This window comes from Oncorhynchus kisutch, linkage group LG27 (assembly GCF_002021735.2).
Source record: "Oncorhynchus kisutch isolate 150728-3 linkage group LG27, Okis_V2, whole genome shotgun sequence".
In the NCBI taxonomy this organism is placed as follows: domain Eukaryota; kingdom Metazoa; phylum Chordata; class Actinopteri; order Salmoniformes; family Salmonidae; genus Oncorhynchus; species Oncorhynchus kisutch.
The window spans coordinates 5,118,644-5,135,069 of NC_034200.2; the positions used below are offsets into that span (position 1 = coordinate 5,118,644).

Consider the following 16,426-nt stretch of genomic DNA (forward strand, 5'->3'; position numbering starts at 1 on the left):
CAGTATAAGGGGAAAACGCAGTATAAGGGAAAACGCCAGTATAAGGGAAAACTCCAGTATAAGGGAAAACGCCAGTATAAGGGGAAACGCCAGTGTAAGGGGAAAACGCCAGTGTAAGGGAAAACGCCAGTGTAAGGGAAACGCCATTATAAGTGGAAACGCCAGTATAAGGGGAAAACGCCAGTATAAGGCGAAAACGCCAGTATAAGGGAAAACGCCAGTATAAGGGAAAACGCCAGTATAAGGGGAAAACGCCAGTATAAGGGGATAACGCCAGTATAAGGGGAAAACGCCAGTATATAGGGAAAACGCCAGTGTAAGGGAAAACGCCAGTGTAAGGGGAAAACGCCAGTATAAGGCAAAACGCAGTTATAAGGGGAAAACGCCAGTTAAGGCAAACGCCAGTATAAAGGGCAAAACTCCAGTATAATGTCAAACAAACACCATTATAAGGGGAAAACGGCAGTATAAGGGGAAAACGGCAGTATAAGGGCAAACGCCATAGGGAACACGCCAGATCTTATAGAGAAAAGCGCCAGTGTAAGGGGAATAAACATCAGTATAAGGGCAAAAACGCAGAGTATAGGGGCTTAAACGCCAGTATAAGGGGAAAACGCCAGTGTAAGGGGGAAAACGGCAGTATAAGGGTAAAACGCCAGTATAAGTGGAAACGCCAGTATAAGGGGGAAAACGCCAGTGTAAGGGGAAAACGCCAGTATAAGTGGAAAACGCCAGTATAAGGGCAAGATGCCAGTATAAGGGGAAAACGCCAGTATATAAGGGCAAAACGCCAGTATAAGGGGAAAACGCCAGTGTAAGGGAAAACGCCAGTTATAAGGGGAAAACGCCAGTATAAGGGCAAAACGCCAGTATAAGGGCAAAACGCCAGTATAAGGGGAAAACGCCAGTTATAAGGGCAAACGCCAGTATAAGGGGAAAAACGCCAGTGTAAAGGGGAAAACGCCAGTGTAAGGGGAAAACGCCAGTGTAGGAAGGGGAAAACGCCAGTATAGGGGAAAACGCCAGTATAAGGGCAAAACGCCAGTACAAGGGGAAAACGCCAGTATAAGGGAAATGCCAGTATAAGGGGCTAAACGGCAGTATAAGGGGAAAACGGCAGTATAAGGGCAAAACGCCAGTATAAGGGGAAAACGCCAGTATAAGGGGGAAAACGCCAGTATAAGGGAAAAACGCCAGTGTAAGGGGAAAAACATCAGTATAAGGGCAAAACGCCAGTATAAGGGCAAAACGCCAGTATAAGGGGAAAACGCCAGTATAAGGGCAAAACGCCAGTATAAGGGAAAACGCCAGTATAAGGGGAAAATGACAGTATAAGGGAAAAACGCCAGTATAAGGGGAAAAACATCAGTGTAAGGGGAAAACGCCAGTATAAGGGGAAAACGCCAGTATAAGGGCAAAACGCCAGTATAAGGGGAAAACGCCAGTATAAGGAGAAAACGCCAGTATAAGGGAAAACGACAGTATAAGGGAAAAACGCCAGTATAAGGGAAAACGCCAGTATAAGGGCAAAACGCCAGTATAAGGGGAAAACGCCAGTATAAGGGCAAAAAGCTAGTATAAGGGCAAAACGCTAGTATAAGGGCAAAACGCCAGTATAATGGAATGCGCCTGTGTACGGGCAAAACGCCAGTGTAAGGGGAAAACGCCAGTATAAGGGCAAAACAAACACCAGTATAAGGGGAAAACCCCAGTGTAAGGGGAAAACGCCAGTATAAGGGGGAAAACGCCAGTATAAGGGAAAACGCCAGTATAAGGGGAAAACGCCAGTATAAGGGGAAAACGCCAGTATAAGGGGAAAACGCCAGTGTAAGGGGAAAACGCCAGTGTAAGGGGAAAACGCCAGTATAAGGGGAAAACGCCAGTATGAGGGCAAACGCCAGTATAAGGGGAAAACGCCATTGTAAGGGCAAAACGCCAGTATAAGGGCAAAACGCCAGTATAAGGGGAACACACCAGTGTAAGGGGGAAAACGCCAATGTAAGGGGAAAATGCCAGTTAAGGGCAAAACGCCAGTATAATGGGAAAACGCCAGTGTAAGGGGAAAAAAGACAGTGTAAGGGGAAAACTCCAGTGTAAGGGGAAAACGCCAGTATAAGGGGGAAAACGCCAGTATAATCGGGAAAACGCCAGTGTAAGGGGGAAAACGCCAGCATAAGGGGAAAACGCCAGTATAAGGGGAAAACGCCAGTTTAAGGGCAAAACGCCAGTATAAGGGGAAAACGCCAGTGTAAGGGCAAAACGCCAGTATAAGGGCAAAACAAACACCAGTATAAGGGGAAAACGGCAGTATAAGGGGAAAACGGCAGTATAAGGGCAAAACGCCAGTATAAGGGGAAAACGCCAGTATAAGGGGAAAACGCCAGTGTAAGGGGAAAAACATCAGTATAAGGGCAAAACGCCAGTATAAGGGTCTAAACGCCAGTATAAGGGGCTAAACGGCAGTATAAGGTGAAAACGGCAGTATAAGGGCAAACGCCAGTATAAGGGGAAAACGCCAGTATAAGGGGAAAACGCCAGTATAAGGGGAAAACGCCAGTGTAAGGGGAAAAACATCAGTATAAGGGCAAAACGCCATAAGGGGAAAACGCCAGTATAAGGGCAAAACGCCAGTATAAGGGCAAAACGCCAGTATAAGGGAAAACGCCAGTATAAGGGGAAAACGCCAGTATAAGGGGAAAACGACAGTATAAGGGAAAAGCGCCAGTATAAGGGGAAAAACATCAGTGTAAGGGGAAAACGCCAGTATAAGGGCAAAACGCCAGTATAAGGGGAAAACGCCAGTATAAGGGCAAAAAGCTAGTATAAGGGCAAAACGCTAGTATAAGGGCAAAACGCCAGTATAATGGAATGCGCCTGTGTACGGGCAAAACGCCAGTGTAAGGGGAAAACGCCAGTATAAGGGCAAAACAAACACCAGTATAAGGGGAAAACCCCAGTGTAAGGGGAAAACGCCAGTATAAGGGGGAAAACGCCAGTATAAGGGAAAACGCCAGTATAAGGGGAAAACGCCAGTATAAGGGGAAAACGCCAGTGTAAGGGGAAAACGCCAGTATAAGGGGAAAACGCCAGTATAAGGGGAAAACACCAGTATAAGGGGAAAACGCCAGTATAAGGGGAAAACGCCAGTGTAAGGGGAAAACGCCAGTGTAAGGGGAAAACGCCAGTATAAGGGGAAAACGCCAGTATAAGGGCAAAACGCCAGTATAAGGGGAAAACGCCAGTGTAAGGGCAAAACGCCAGTATAAGGGGAAACCGCCAGTATAAGGGGGAAAACGCCAGTGTAAGGGGGAAAACGCCAGTGTAAGGGGAAAATGCCAGTATAAGGGCAAAACGCCAGTATAATGGGAAAACGCCAGTGTAAGGGAAAAAAGACAGTTTAAGGGGAAAACTCCAGTGTAAGGGGAAAACGCCAGTGTAAGGGGAAAACGCCAGTGTAAGGGGAAAACGCCAGTTTAAGGGCAAAACGCCAGTATAAGGGCAAAACGCCAGTATAAGGGGAAACGCCAGTGTAAGGGCAAAACGCCAGTATAAGGGAGAAACGCCAGTATAAGGGGGAAAACGCCAGTGTAAGGGGGAAAACGCCAGTTTAAGGGGAAAATGCCAGTATAAGGGCAAAACGCCAGTATAATGGGAAAATGCCAGTGTAAGGGGAAAAAAAGACAGTATAAAGGGGAAAATGCCAGTTAAGGGGAAAACGCCAGTATAATGGGAAAACGCCAGTGTAAGGGGAAAATGCCAGTATAAGGGCAAAACGCCAGTATAATGGGAAAATGCCAGTGTAAGGGGAAAAAGACAGTATAAAGGGGAAAATGCCAGTTAAGGGGAAAACGCCAGTATAATGGGAAAACGCCAGTGTAAGGGGAAAAAAGACAGTGTAAGGGGAAAACTCCAGTGTAAGGGGAAAACGCTAGTGTAACGGGAAAACGCCAGTTTAAGGGCAAAACGCCAGTATAAGGGGAAAACGCCAGTGTAAGGGCAAAACGCCAGTATAAGGGCAAAACAAACACCAGTATAAGGGGAAAACGCCAGTATAAGGGCAAAAAGCTAGTATAAGGGCAAAACGCTAGTATAAGGGCAAAACGCCAGTATAATGGAATGCGCCTGTGTAAGGGCAAAACGCCAGTGTAAGGGGAAAACACCAGTATAAGGGTAAAAATGCCAGTGTAAGCAAATTGTCTTTCCATTACCCTTATGTGGGTAAGACCAAAAAGAACAGGTTAAATCATTTGCAACTACACCTTTCAAAGTCAGATGTGAGAAACTCCAATGTCTGGGAGACACTCATCTATTACTGAATGGTGGGCGTCTTTGGGAAAGCAAGGAGCTTTCGGTGATTAAGTGATAACAGTTTGGTTCTAGACTGAACTGATGTAGGGTGTTTGAGATAGGGGGTTGCAGACTGGAGTGAAGTAGGGGGTTTGAGATAGGGCGTTGCAGACTGGAGTCAAGTAGGGGGTTTGTGATAGGGGGTTGCAGACTGGAGTGAAGTAGGAGGTTTGAGATAGGGGGTTGCAGACTGGAGTGAAGTAGGGGGTTTGTGATAGGGGGTTGCAGACTGGAGTGAAGTAGGAGGTTTGAGATAGGGGGTTGCAGACTGGAGTGAAGTAGGGGTTTGTGATAGGGGGTTGCAGACGGGAGTGAAGTAAGGGGTTTGAGATGTATTTTTTATTTATTTTTATTTCACCTTTATTTAACCAGGTAAGCTAGTTGAGAACAAGTTCTCATTTACAACTGCGACCTGGCCAAGATAAAGCAAAGCAGTGCGACACAAATAACAACAGAGTTACACATGGAATAAACAAGCATACAGTCAATAACACAATAGAAAAAAAAGAAAGTCTATATACAGTGTGTGCAAATGGCATGAAGAGGTAAGGCAATAAATAGGCCATAGTAGTGAAGTAATTACAATTTAGCAAATTAACACTGGATTGATAGATGAGCAGATGGTGATGTGCAAGTAGAAATACTGGTGTGCAAAAGAGCAGAAAAGTAGATAAAAACAATATGGGGATGAGGTAAGTAGATTGGATGGGCTATTTATAGATGGGCTATGTACAGCTGCAGCGATCCTTTAGCTCCTCAGATAGCTGATGTTTAAAGTTAGTGAGGGAAATATAAGTCTCCAGCTTCAGTGATTTTTGCAATTCGTTCCAGTCATTGGCAGCAGACAACTGGAAGGAAAGGTGGCCAAAGGAGGTGTTGGCTTTGGGGAAGACCAGTGAAATATACTTGCTGGAGCGCGTGCTACGGGTGGGTGTTGATATTTACCTAGCATAGACCTAGCATAGACTTATAGATGACCTGGAGCCAGTGGGTCTGGCAACGAATATGTAGCGAGGGCCAGCCAACTAGAGCATACAGATCGCAGTGGTGGGTGGTATATGGGGCTTTGGTGACAAAACGGTTGGCACTGTGATAGACTGCATCTAGTTTGCTAAGTAGAGTATTGGAAGCTATTTTGTAAATGACATCGCCGAAGTCGAGGATCGGTAGGATAGTCAGTTTTACGAGGGTATGTTTGTGAAGGAGGCTTTGTTGCAAAATAGGAAGCTGATTCTAGATTTAATTTTGGATTGGAGATGTTTAATATGAGTCTGGAAGGAGAGTTTACAGTCTAGCCAGACACCTAGGTATTTGTAGTTGTCCACATATTCTAAGTCAGAACCGTCTAGAGTAGTGATACTAGTCGGGCGGGCAGGCGGGTGCGGGCAGCGAATGGTTGAAAAGTATGCATTTGGTTTTACTAGCGTTTAAGAGCAGTTGGAGGCCACGGAGGGAGTGTTGTATGGCTTTGAAGCTCGTTTGGAAGTTAGTTAAGACAATGTCCAAAGAAGGGCCAGATGTATACAGAATGGTATTGTCTGCGTAGAGGTGGATCAGGGAATCACCCGCAGCAAGAGCGACATTGTTGATATATACAGAGAAATGAGTTGGCCCGAGAATTTAACCCTGTGACACCACCATAGAGACTGCCAGAGGTCCGGACAACAGGTCCTCCGATATGACACACTGAACTCTGTCTGAGAAGTAGTTGGTGAACAGTCATTTGAGAAACCAAGGCTGTTGAGTCTGCCAATAAGAATACAGTGATTGACAGAGTCGAAAAGCACATTTTTGTTTTCATTAATTTATTTTACGATATAGCCAATTTTGACGTTCCCATCTAGTGGGAATTGCCTAGTTCTGCCTCCAGGGCAAGATTCGTCACAATAAAAGTTATTTAGCTATCGTTAGCTGCTCGCTGAGCCAGTCACTGAAATGATGCTGCTATTAACCAGCTATTGACTAAGTGCTACACAGACAATGTTGAATGCTTCCAACAAATGCTAGCTAGCATTATTATGAGTTTTCATGAAGCAGCTGTTATGCCGCGAGTGATTGCAGTAGCCTCCCAAGTCAACTGCTGTGTTCAGCTGAGCCAACGATACAAAGTAGCATTATCGATCGCAGGGAAACATGCTTATTTACCAACTGATTTCTGATTACAGTCCCTCTTAAAGGGAAACTTCACCGCTACACTAGAATCTGTTTTGGGTGCTTTTCCAGTCTCCCTACATAATCATGAGTGATGAGATGTGTTTCAGGCATAATTATGCACCATAGCCGTATGTTTGAATTTTCGCACCAGGAGAGTGATGTCATCGCTTGACAGAGGTGTCATGTTTTGTAGCAGTTATTGTGGCCTTGGTGTTTCGCGGATTGCACAATCACGCTAGTCATGAGCAGATATGGTTGTCCTTGTTCAATAGAGCCATTGGACTTGTCTCAACGATGTTCCTATCTGCCACGACATTAGGTTGACTCATTTTTCCTGGCTTTGTAAAGCCCTACTTCCGTGTCAAATTGTGTTCCCACGCTCGAAGGCGGGCTTTTTGAAAATGGGAGCAGTACTAGTTTTCTACAGGCTAACGGGAGCTATGTTACCATGCACTGTCTGTCCGAGATTGGTAAATAATTCCAAAGGCTGCTTTCGATGATTCTTCTTTCCAAGAAGACGGAAAATGTTTCAGTGTTCTTTTACAAAGGGACATACAGCCATTTTCATTTGAGCTGGAATACACGGAAGAGGAGTTGAGACAGCGAGAACAAAAATTGTGAGACCAGCAAGCAGCGATGGCGATTCACAACTGGTGGAGCCTATGCGGGTGCGGTCCACTGAGGTATACATAACGGTGTTCGAGCACAGACAGCTCTTACTGGAGAACCTAGCCTAGCTAGCCTCAGTGCATCTCATTAGGAGCAAAACTGGAGGAATGTTTTGATAATGATGACAACGAGTAAAGGCATGATTTTGGCTTTATGAGTCACATTAGTCGTTAAGTAACTGTACCTGTGTTGTTGTAGCTAGCTAGTTAACATGTGTCTGTCATATTCTGCACCGTGCTGCTACATTAGGAATATAGACAGTACACAACAATTGTCCATTAAAGAATAATAGCGTTTTTGTCATTCTCTTTCAGACAATACTGCTTGGTGGCCTAAAGATTATTGTTGGAGTTTGTTGTACATGGGGAGAAGCTAGGCAGAGGACACTGAATTCCCTTGCCTGCGTGCGTTGTTGGGGACATTCAAGCAATTCATCCCTCACGGGATGGACAGTATGTTGAATACAAAGAAGTCATTGACTCTCAAGAGGAGATGTGAAACGTCCCAAAACAACAATCTCCCCTGGTATCAAAGTGACTCCAAACACCTCACTGCAACGCACATACAAGCATTCCCTTTGTATCACTGTAGTATTTATTATAGGCGTTAGTAGTATATGTTTCTTCTACTGTATACACTGAGGGTATAAAACATTAGGAGCATGTACCCCCGTTGACGTCAGAACAGCCTCAATTCGTCTGGGCATGGACTCTACAATCTGTCGAAAGCGTTCCACAGGGACGCTGGCCCATATTGCCTCCAATGCTTCCCACAGTTGTGTCAAGTTGGCTGGATGTCCTTTGTGTGGTGGACCATTCTTGATACACACAGGAAACTGTTGAGCGTTAAAAAACAGCAGCGTTGCAGTCTTTGACACACTCAAACCGGTGAGCCTGGCACCTATTACCACACCCTTTTCAAAGGCACTTCAATATTTTGTCTTGCCCATTCACCCTTTGAATGGCACACATACACAATCCATGTTTCAGTTGTCTTAAGGCTTAAAAATGATTCTTTAAGCTGTCTTTTTCCCTTCATCTACACTGATTGAAGTGGATTTAACAAGTGACATCAATACGGAATCAAAGCTTTCACCTGGTCAGTCTGTTCCTAATGTTTTGTACACTCAGTGTATATGCCATACATTGCCATAACTGTTCCTGCATACTGCTGTGTAAACTCACCTGAGTCTTCAGAGCATTTAAACTTTCTCTTGAATACAAGCCATGTCTACTTGTTTGCTATATTGACAGACTAATCTACTGTCAATCTACTTACTATTGACAGACTAATCTACCGTCAATCTACTTACTATTGACAGACTAATCTACTGTCAATCTACTTACTATTGACAGACTAATCTACTGTCAATCTACTTACTATTGACAGACTAATCTACTGTCAATCTACTTACTATTGACAGACTAATCTACTGTCAATCTATGTACTATTGACAGACTAATCTACTGTCAATCTATTTACTATTGACAGACTAATCTACCAACAAATGAAAGTTGAAATGATACACCAAGTCCATGCATCACTTGCTTTAGCATCAAGATTGTAGCTAGTTACTTCCAAATACATTACATGAATACCACAATGAATTGATCCAGAAGTTGAAGTCAATAATTTGTTTTCTGATGCTGCTGGAATCATTTAGTCACTTGTCAATACCCATGTAAAAAGATTATATAAAACATTTGATCAAACTCCACTATATACATGTATACAAGAGCTAGCAATATCTATACCACAATGCAGTTGTGAGCATCCTAGGCATTCTATATGATAGTACAACATCAGTCTAAATGAATATGGATGTTGTGTAGGCTGAATGTTCCAGACAGGGTCCTGAATGTTCTTCAGCTGGTGAACCTTGTTTTTGGCAGCTGGTTTAGCAGGCTTTGGCGCTGTTGGCAGGGATGTTGGGTTTGGGAAGCTGTGACTGGTTGCTTGTAGACCGCCGTCTTGTCCGTTCTCCGCTCCGCAGCCAGGTGGACAAGCCTCTCCCTGAAGTGGTCAGTTCGGGGCTCGTACACTCTTCATCACACACTACTTCGATCTCTTGCAGAAGATTTGTACTGAAAGTCTCCTGGAGAGGCATGAAGACAGATCATGAGCATGTGTAAGCATACAATAAACCATGTTCATTTGGAAACAAAAAAGGGTAGAGTAGACTGGTATGTATTTTGTTACACCCATAGTTAATAATGGGGCATTGAGATGTTCTATTAGCAAAGGTGTGAAATGTTTGTTATGTATGAGCACGTACAGCTGTGCGGTTGAGTAGACGAACACAGCCAACAATAGAGTGAATAGGCTAGAAGTGTATACTAACAGCCCCTCTCCCCCATGCTAAATAATTGACTGCAAGAGTATGACAAGGTTGAGGGGGCTTGACTTGTAGACAGTCTAGTCATGTATTGTTGTGTATGAGCACCTATAGTAGTGTGGTTGAGTAAAGAAGCACCGCCAAAAATAGAGTGAACAGGCTAGAAGAGTATACTAACAGTCCCTCTTCCCCATACCAAAGAACTGACCTCATTGGTGTGAACACTTTGAGGAGCACTTGGCTTGTGTATTGATGATTTTGTTTTCTCAAGAGGGGATTGTGCTTTCATAAACACCTTGTTGCTGTCCTGGCTTGTTTCGCCCCACATTCTTATGCTCCAGGATAGCAAGATATCATCAGTTCAGGACATGCACCAGTACAATTACTAGGTGTCTCATGGACCACTACTAGGCACTATATCCACCCATCACCCTTGTGTCAAAAGATCATGCATACTAACCTTCACACACACATTACCCACACCCAACAGACACCAGTCAGTTACCCACACCATCCCCTTCTTACTAATATCTCTGCTTTTCTCAAATTTAGACTCCAAGCTTTGCATAAACAATCAACTAAGCCTCCATAATACAGAGAATACTACAGAAGAAGTTGTAGCTGTATTGATGGATGTGGTTTTGACCAGTGACACCAGGTACTGGGAGTGTGAAAGTAGCTTCTGAAACAGTAACTGAACAGCAGGCCTCCAGAAAGAATGACTATTCAGTGGTGATGTTCATTTGATGAAAAACATAGATTCTGACTCACTGAGTTGTTGGTGTTGTTTTGATATTTCACTATTGACTATTTTGAAGCGAAGATGAATTGGTATTTTGTTACATTTTTTAACCTACCACACCTAAGCGATTACAGCCTCAAGTCTGCTTGGGTATGATGCTACAAGCTTGGCACACCTGTATTTTGGGAGTTTCTCCCATTCTTCGCTGCAGATCCTCTCAAGCTCAGTCAGGTTGGATGGGGAGCCTCGCTGGGCTATTTTCAGGTCTCTCCAGAAATGTTTGAACGGGTTTAAGTCCGGGCTCTAGCTGGGCCACTCAAGGACATTCAGAGACTTGTCCCAAAGCCACTCCTGCGTTGTCTAGGCTGTGTGCTTAGGGTCGTTGTCCTGGTGGAAGGTGAACCTTTGCCCCAGTCTGAGGTCCTGAGCACTCTGAAACAGGTTTTCATCGAGGATCTCTCTGTACTTTTCTATGTTCATCTTTCCCTTGATCCTGACTAGACTTCCAATCCCACCACCATGCCTCACCGTAGGGATGGTGCCAGGTTTCCTTCAGACTAGAGAATCTTGTTTCAGGTCTTGGTCTGAGTCCTTTGGGTGCCTTTTGGCCACTCTACCATAAAGGCCTGATTGGTGGAGTGCTGCAGAGATGGTTTCCCTTCTGGAAGGTTCTCCCATCTTCACAGAGAAACTCTGGAGCACTGTCAGAGTGACCATCAGGTTCTTGGTCACCTTTCTGACCAAGGTTCGTCTCCCCCAATTGCTCAGTTTGGCCGGGCGGCCAGTTCTAGGAAGAGTCTTGGGGGTTCCAAACTTATTCCATTTAAGAATGATGGAGGCCACTGTGTTCTTGGGGACCTTCAATGATGCAGACATTTTTTGGTACCCTTCCCCAGATCTGTGCCTCGACACAATCCTGTCTCGGGGCTCTGCGGACAATTCCTTTGACTTCATGGCGTGATTTTTGCACTGACATGTCAACTGTGGGACCTTATATTGACAGGTGTGTGCCTTTCCAAATAATTTCCAATCAATTGAATTTACCACAGGTGGACTCCAATCATGTTGTAGAAACATCTCAAAGATGATCAATGGAAACAGGATACACCTGCACTCAATTTCGAGTCTCATAACAAAGGGGCTGAATACTTATGTAAATAAGGTATCTGTTTTTTATTTTTAATAAATTCGCAAAGTTTTCGCTTTGTCGTTATGGGGTATTGTGTGTAGATTGATGAGAAAAAAGCAAGCTAATATAGTAGCATACTTGTAAACACACCAACCGTGGCAACAAGACATGGACAATGTTTATGCCTAGCTCCAGTACATTTATTTACTCCTCATGGAGTTATGGAAAGATTTAGCAAAGGTGACTTACACTAGTTCCTGGTGCTGAGCTTGATGTCGATGGGATCGGACTCTGTAAATAGAACACATAGACGAGCGACATTAACATCTGCGGTAGTTAGTTAGCTAGCTAGGTAACGGTTAGATATGGTCTGGTAGGCTGTAGCTAACGTACCCTAAAGTAGCTAACATTAGCATGCAAAGTTACAAATCACATTGGCAGATAGCAGCTGGCTAATTACATTGATATGCATTGGAATGTCTAGTCAGCGTATTATGAAAGCTAGCTAGCAAAATGTTGGTTTAGACCAAATAAATGTAGTTTGCTACCTAGTTTAGATACGTCACCTCTGCTCGACTTGTTTTCTGCTGCGCTGATGTTGGCTGATTGGATGCCTTCCTCTTTGAAGTGATGAGGGAAATCAATGGAATAGCTTCACTTTTCAACTTTCTATGACCTGGCAACCCCATCAGTTGAGATCATATTTTTCAGGTCATTTTCGAAAATCCGCAGGCTGAAAGTGCTGGCCTTAAACACAGAATTCTCCACGGGAGGATTCACATTATAAGCAGCGTTATTTATTGCCGCCAGCCACTGTCGGCCCCGAAGAACATCTCCGGCAGATAACTGATGAAATGTTACCCCAGAAGCCTGTACTTGCTTGTAGTTGCACATACACTAAACTTTGCAGTTGTTGTCAACACAAAAATAAAAATAGATAGTTATTGTCAGCTGAAGTTCTATGGCTGGTCCAGTGAGTGACATTAGCTACCCGTTGATGCCCATTCTCAGCTCAACTGGATCCATCTCGACAGGGGTGGAACTACGTCCTGTAATCGCTATCAGTTCTGGATATTGTGGTTTGCTTACAACCAGGAAAAATAGCTGTCCCTTTCCTACTGTTCAGATGCAGAAACGCATGTATTTGCGTGTAGTGAGGAAATTCAAGATGTGTATGACACATATTATATCTTAATAACATTCATGGTCTTATACTGTGAAAGAGCAGCGGTGAAATGTTCCTTTAATTTTGGGGCTGCATGTCTACAACTTCAGGATAATTTAAACAGGCTAATAATTTGTTTTGTCAATCAATGTAGAGCTAGCTATCTAACTATGTAAGTAAGCTAGCAACAACAATTTGCTAAGCAGCTGCTTAAGTCACTGCACTGGCGACCAATGTCCTTGCTATGAATTTTTGCAGGAGATCGCCACTGCTTTGTTTTTATTTTCTCACAATTGCAAACTAATAAATCACTGTCACAACATTTGTCATACATTTGCTAGTTATTCTGCCTATTTCATGCGAGGTCATACGCGAGCACAGGGATATCAGGAACTACGTTTTCATTTTTTAAATGGCGGATGCCCCCCCCCCCCCCATCTCTCTCGCTCTTTAACACACTGCTGGTTTGTGATAGGCGACTGTCCAAGTAAACAGTTCACTGACTCTATGCACACTCTATGCACACATTACTGTATATATTCACTCACTCACACTTACTACACTGACAATCTCACACAAAACCCACACTCATTCACACATATACTACATACGCACACACACACCGACACAACACAAACACATGTACACACACTCGTGCATACCGACACAGTACAAACACACATACGCACACACATTCACACTTTTACACTCATCATATGCTGCTGCTACTCTGTCACTTTACCCTGCCTTAATATTTACCTCAAGTACCTCTTACTCGTGCACATTGATATGGTACTTGTACTCCCTGGGTATAGCTCCACATTGATCTGGTACTGGTACTCTCTGTATATAGCTCCACATTGATCTGGTACTGGTAGTCCCTGTGTATAGCTCCACATTGATCTGGTACTGGTACTCTCTGTACATAGCTCCACATTGATCTGGTACTTCCTGTACATAGCTCCACATTGATCTGGTACTGGTACTTCCTGTACATAGCTCCACATTGATCTGGTACTGCCTGTATATAGATCCACATTGATCTGGTACTGGTACTGCCTGTATATAGCTCCACATTGATCTGTTACTGGTACAGCCTGTATATAGCTCCACATTGATCTGGTACTGATACAGCCTGTATATAGCTCCACATTGATCTGGTATGGGTACTGCCTGTATATAGCTCCACATTGATCTGGTACTGGTACTGCCTGTATATAGCTCCACATTGATCTGTTACTGGTACTGCCTGTATATAGCTCCACATTGATCTGGTACTGGTACTGCCTGAATATAGCTCCACATTGATCTGGTACTGCCTGTATGTAGCTCCACATTAATCTGATACTGGTACTGCCTGTATAAAGCTCCACATTGATCTGGTACTGCCTGTATGTAGCTCCACATTGATCTGGTACTGGTACTGCCTGTATATAGCTCCACATTGATCTGGTACTGGTACTGCCTGTATATAGCTCCACATTGATCTGGTACTGGTACTGCCTGAATATAGCTCCACATTGATCTGGTACTGCCTGTATGTAGCTCCACATTGATCTGGTACTGGTACTGCCTGTATATAGCTCCACATTGATCTGGTACTGGTACTGCCTGTATATAGCTCCACATTGATCTGGTACTGCCTGTATGTAGCTCCACATTGATCTGGTACTGGTACTGCCTGTATATAGCTCCACATTGATCTGGTACTGGTACTGCCTGTATATAGCTCCACATTGATCTGGTACTGGTACTGCCTGAATATAGCTCCACATTGATCTGGTACTGCCTGTATGTAGCTCCACATTGATCTGGTACTGGTACTGCCTGTATATAGCTCCACATTGATCTGGTACTGGTACTGCCTGTATATAGCTCCACATTGATCTGGTACTGCCTGTATGTAGCTCCACATTGATCTGGTACTGGTACTGCCTGTATATAGCTCCACATTGATCTGGTACTGGTACTGCCTGTATATAGCTCCACATTGATCTGGTACTGGTACTGCCTGTATATAGCTCCACATTGATCTGGTACTGGTACTGCCTGTATATAGCTCCACATTGATCTGGTACTGCCTGTATGTAGCTCCACATTGATCTGGTACTGGTACTGCCTGTATATAGCTCCACATTGATCTGGTACTGGTACTGCCTGTATATAGCTCCACATTGATCTGGTACTGCCTGTATATAGCTCCACATTGATCTGGTACTGGTACTGCCTGTATATAGCTCCACATTGATCTGGTACTGGTACTGCCTGTATATAGCTCCACATTGATCTGGTACTGCCTGTATGTAGCTCCACATTGATCTGGTACTGGTACTGCCTGTATATAGCTCCACATTGATCTGGTACTGGTACTGCCTGTATATAGCTCCACATTGATCTGGTACTGGTACTGCCTGTATATAGCTCCACATTGATCTGGTACTGCCTGTATGTAGCTCCACATTGATCTGGTACTGGTACTGCCTGTATGTAGCTCCACATTGATCTGGTACTGGTACTGCCTGTATATAGCTCCACATTGATCTGGTACTGGTACTGCCTGTATATAGCTCCACATTGATCTGGTACTGGTACTGCCTGTATATAGCTCCACATTGATCTGGTACTGCCTGTATGTAGCTCCACATTGATCTGGTACTGGTACTGCCTGAATATAGCTCCACATTGATCTGGTACTGGTACTGCCTGAATATAGCTCCACATTGATCTGGTACTGCCTGTATGTAGCTCCACATTAATCTGATACTGGTACTGCCTGTATAAAGCTCCACATTGATCTGGTACTGCCTGTATGTAGCTCCACATTGATCTGGTACTGGTACTGCCTGTATATAGCTCCACATTGATCTGGTACTGCCTGTATATAGCTCCACATTGATCTGGTACTGGTACTGCCTGAATATAGCTCCACATTGATCTGGTACTGGTACTGCCTGTATATAGTTCCACATTGATCTGGTACTGCCTGTATGTAGCTCCACATTGATCTGGTACTGGTACTGCCTGTATAAAGCTCCACATTGATCTGGTACTGCCTGTATGTAGCTCCACATTGATCTGGTACTGGTACTGCCTGTATATAGCTCCACATTGATCTGGTACTGCCTGTATATAGCTCCACATTGATCTGGTACTGGTACTGCCTGTATATAGCTCCACATTGATCTGGTACTGGTACTGCCTGTATATAGCTCCACATTGATCTGGTACTGCCTGTATATAGCTCCACATTGATCTGGTACTGGTACTGCCTGTATATAGCTCCACATTGATCTGGTACTGGTACTGCCTGTATATAGCTCCACATTGATCTGGTACTGGTACTGCCTGTATATAGCTCCACATTGATCTGGTACTGGTACTGCCTGTATATAGCTCCACATTGATCTGGTACTGCCTGTATGTAGCTCCACATTGATCTGGTACTGGTACTGCCTGTATATAGCTCCACATTGATCTGGTACTGGTACTGCCTGTATATAGCTCCACATTGATCTGGTACTGGTACTGCCTGTATATAGCTCCACATTGATCTGGTACTGCCTGTATGTAGCTCCACATTGATCTGGTACTGGTACTGCCTGTATATAGCTCCACATTGATCTGGTACTGGTACTGCCTGTATGTAGCTCCACATTGATCTGGTACTGCCTGTATGTAGCTCCACATTAATCTGGTACTGGTACTGCCTGTATATAGCTCCACATTGATCTGGTACTGGTACTGCCTGTATATAGCTCCACATTGATCTGGTACTGCCTGTATATAGCTCCACATTGATCTGGTACTGGTACTGCCTGTATATAGCTCCACATTGATCTGGTACTGGTACTGCCTGTATATAGCTCCACATTGATCTGGTACTGC

At 44.1% G+C, this 16,426-nt stretch overlaps 1 protein-coding gene and 1 long non-coding RNA gene across 2 annotated transcripts in view; both read right to left on the minus strand.

Moving 5' to 3' along the window:
* LOC109871607 (voltage-gated potassium channel subunit beta-1) overlaps positions 1-16,426 on the minus strand; it is a 92,877-nt gene that overhangs the window by 58,957 nt on the left and 17,494 nt on the right. The gene's annotated exons all lie outside the window — the stretch shown is intronic.
* On the minus strand, positions 8,122-12,460 carry LOC116357836 (uncharacterized). Its single transcript, XR_004205875.1, has 3 exons — positions 11,925-12,460; positions 11,626-11,667; positions 8,122-9,265 (listed from the first exon to the last, which is right to left on the minus strand). It is a non-coding gene; the product is annotated as an uncharacterized LOC116357836 (long non-coding RNA).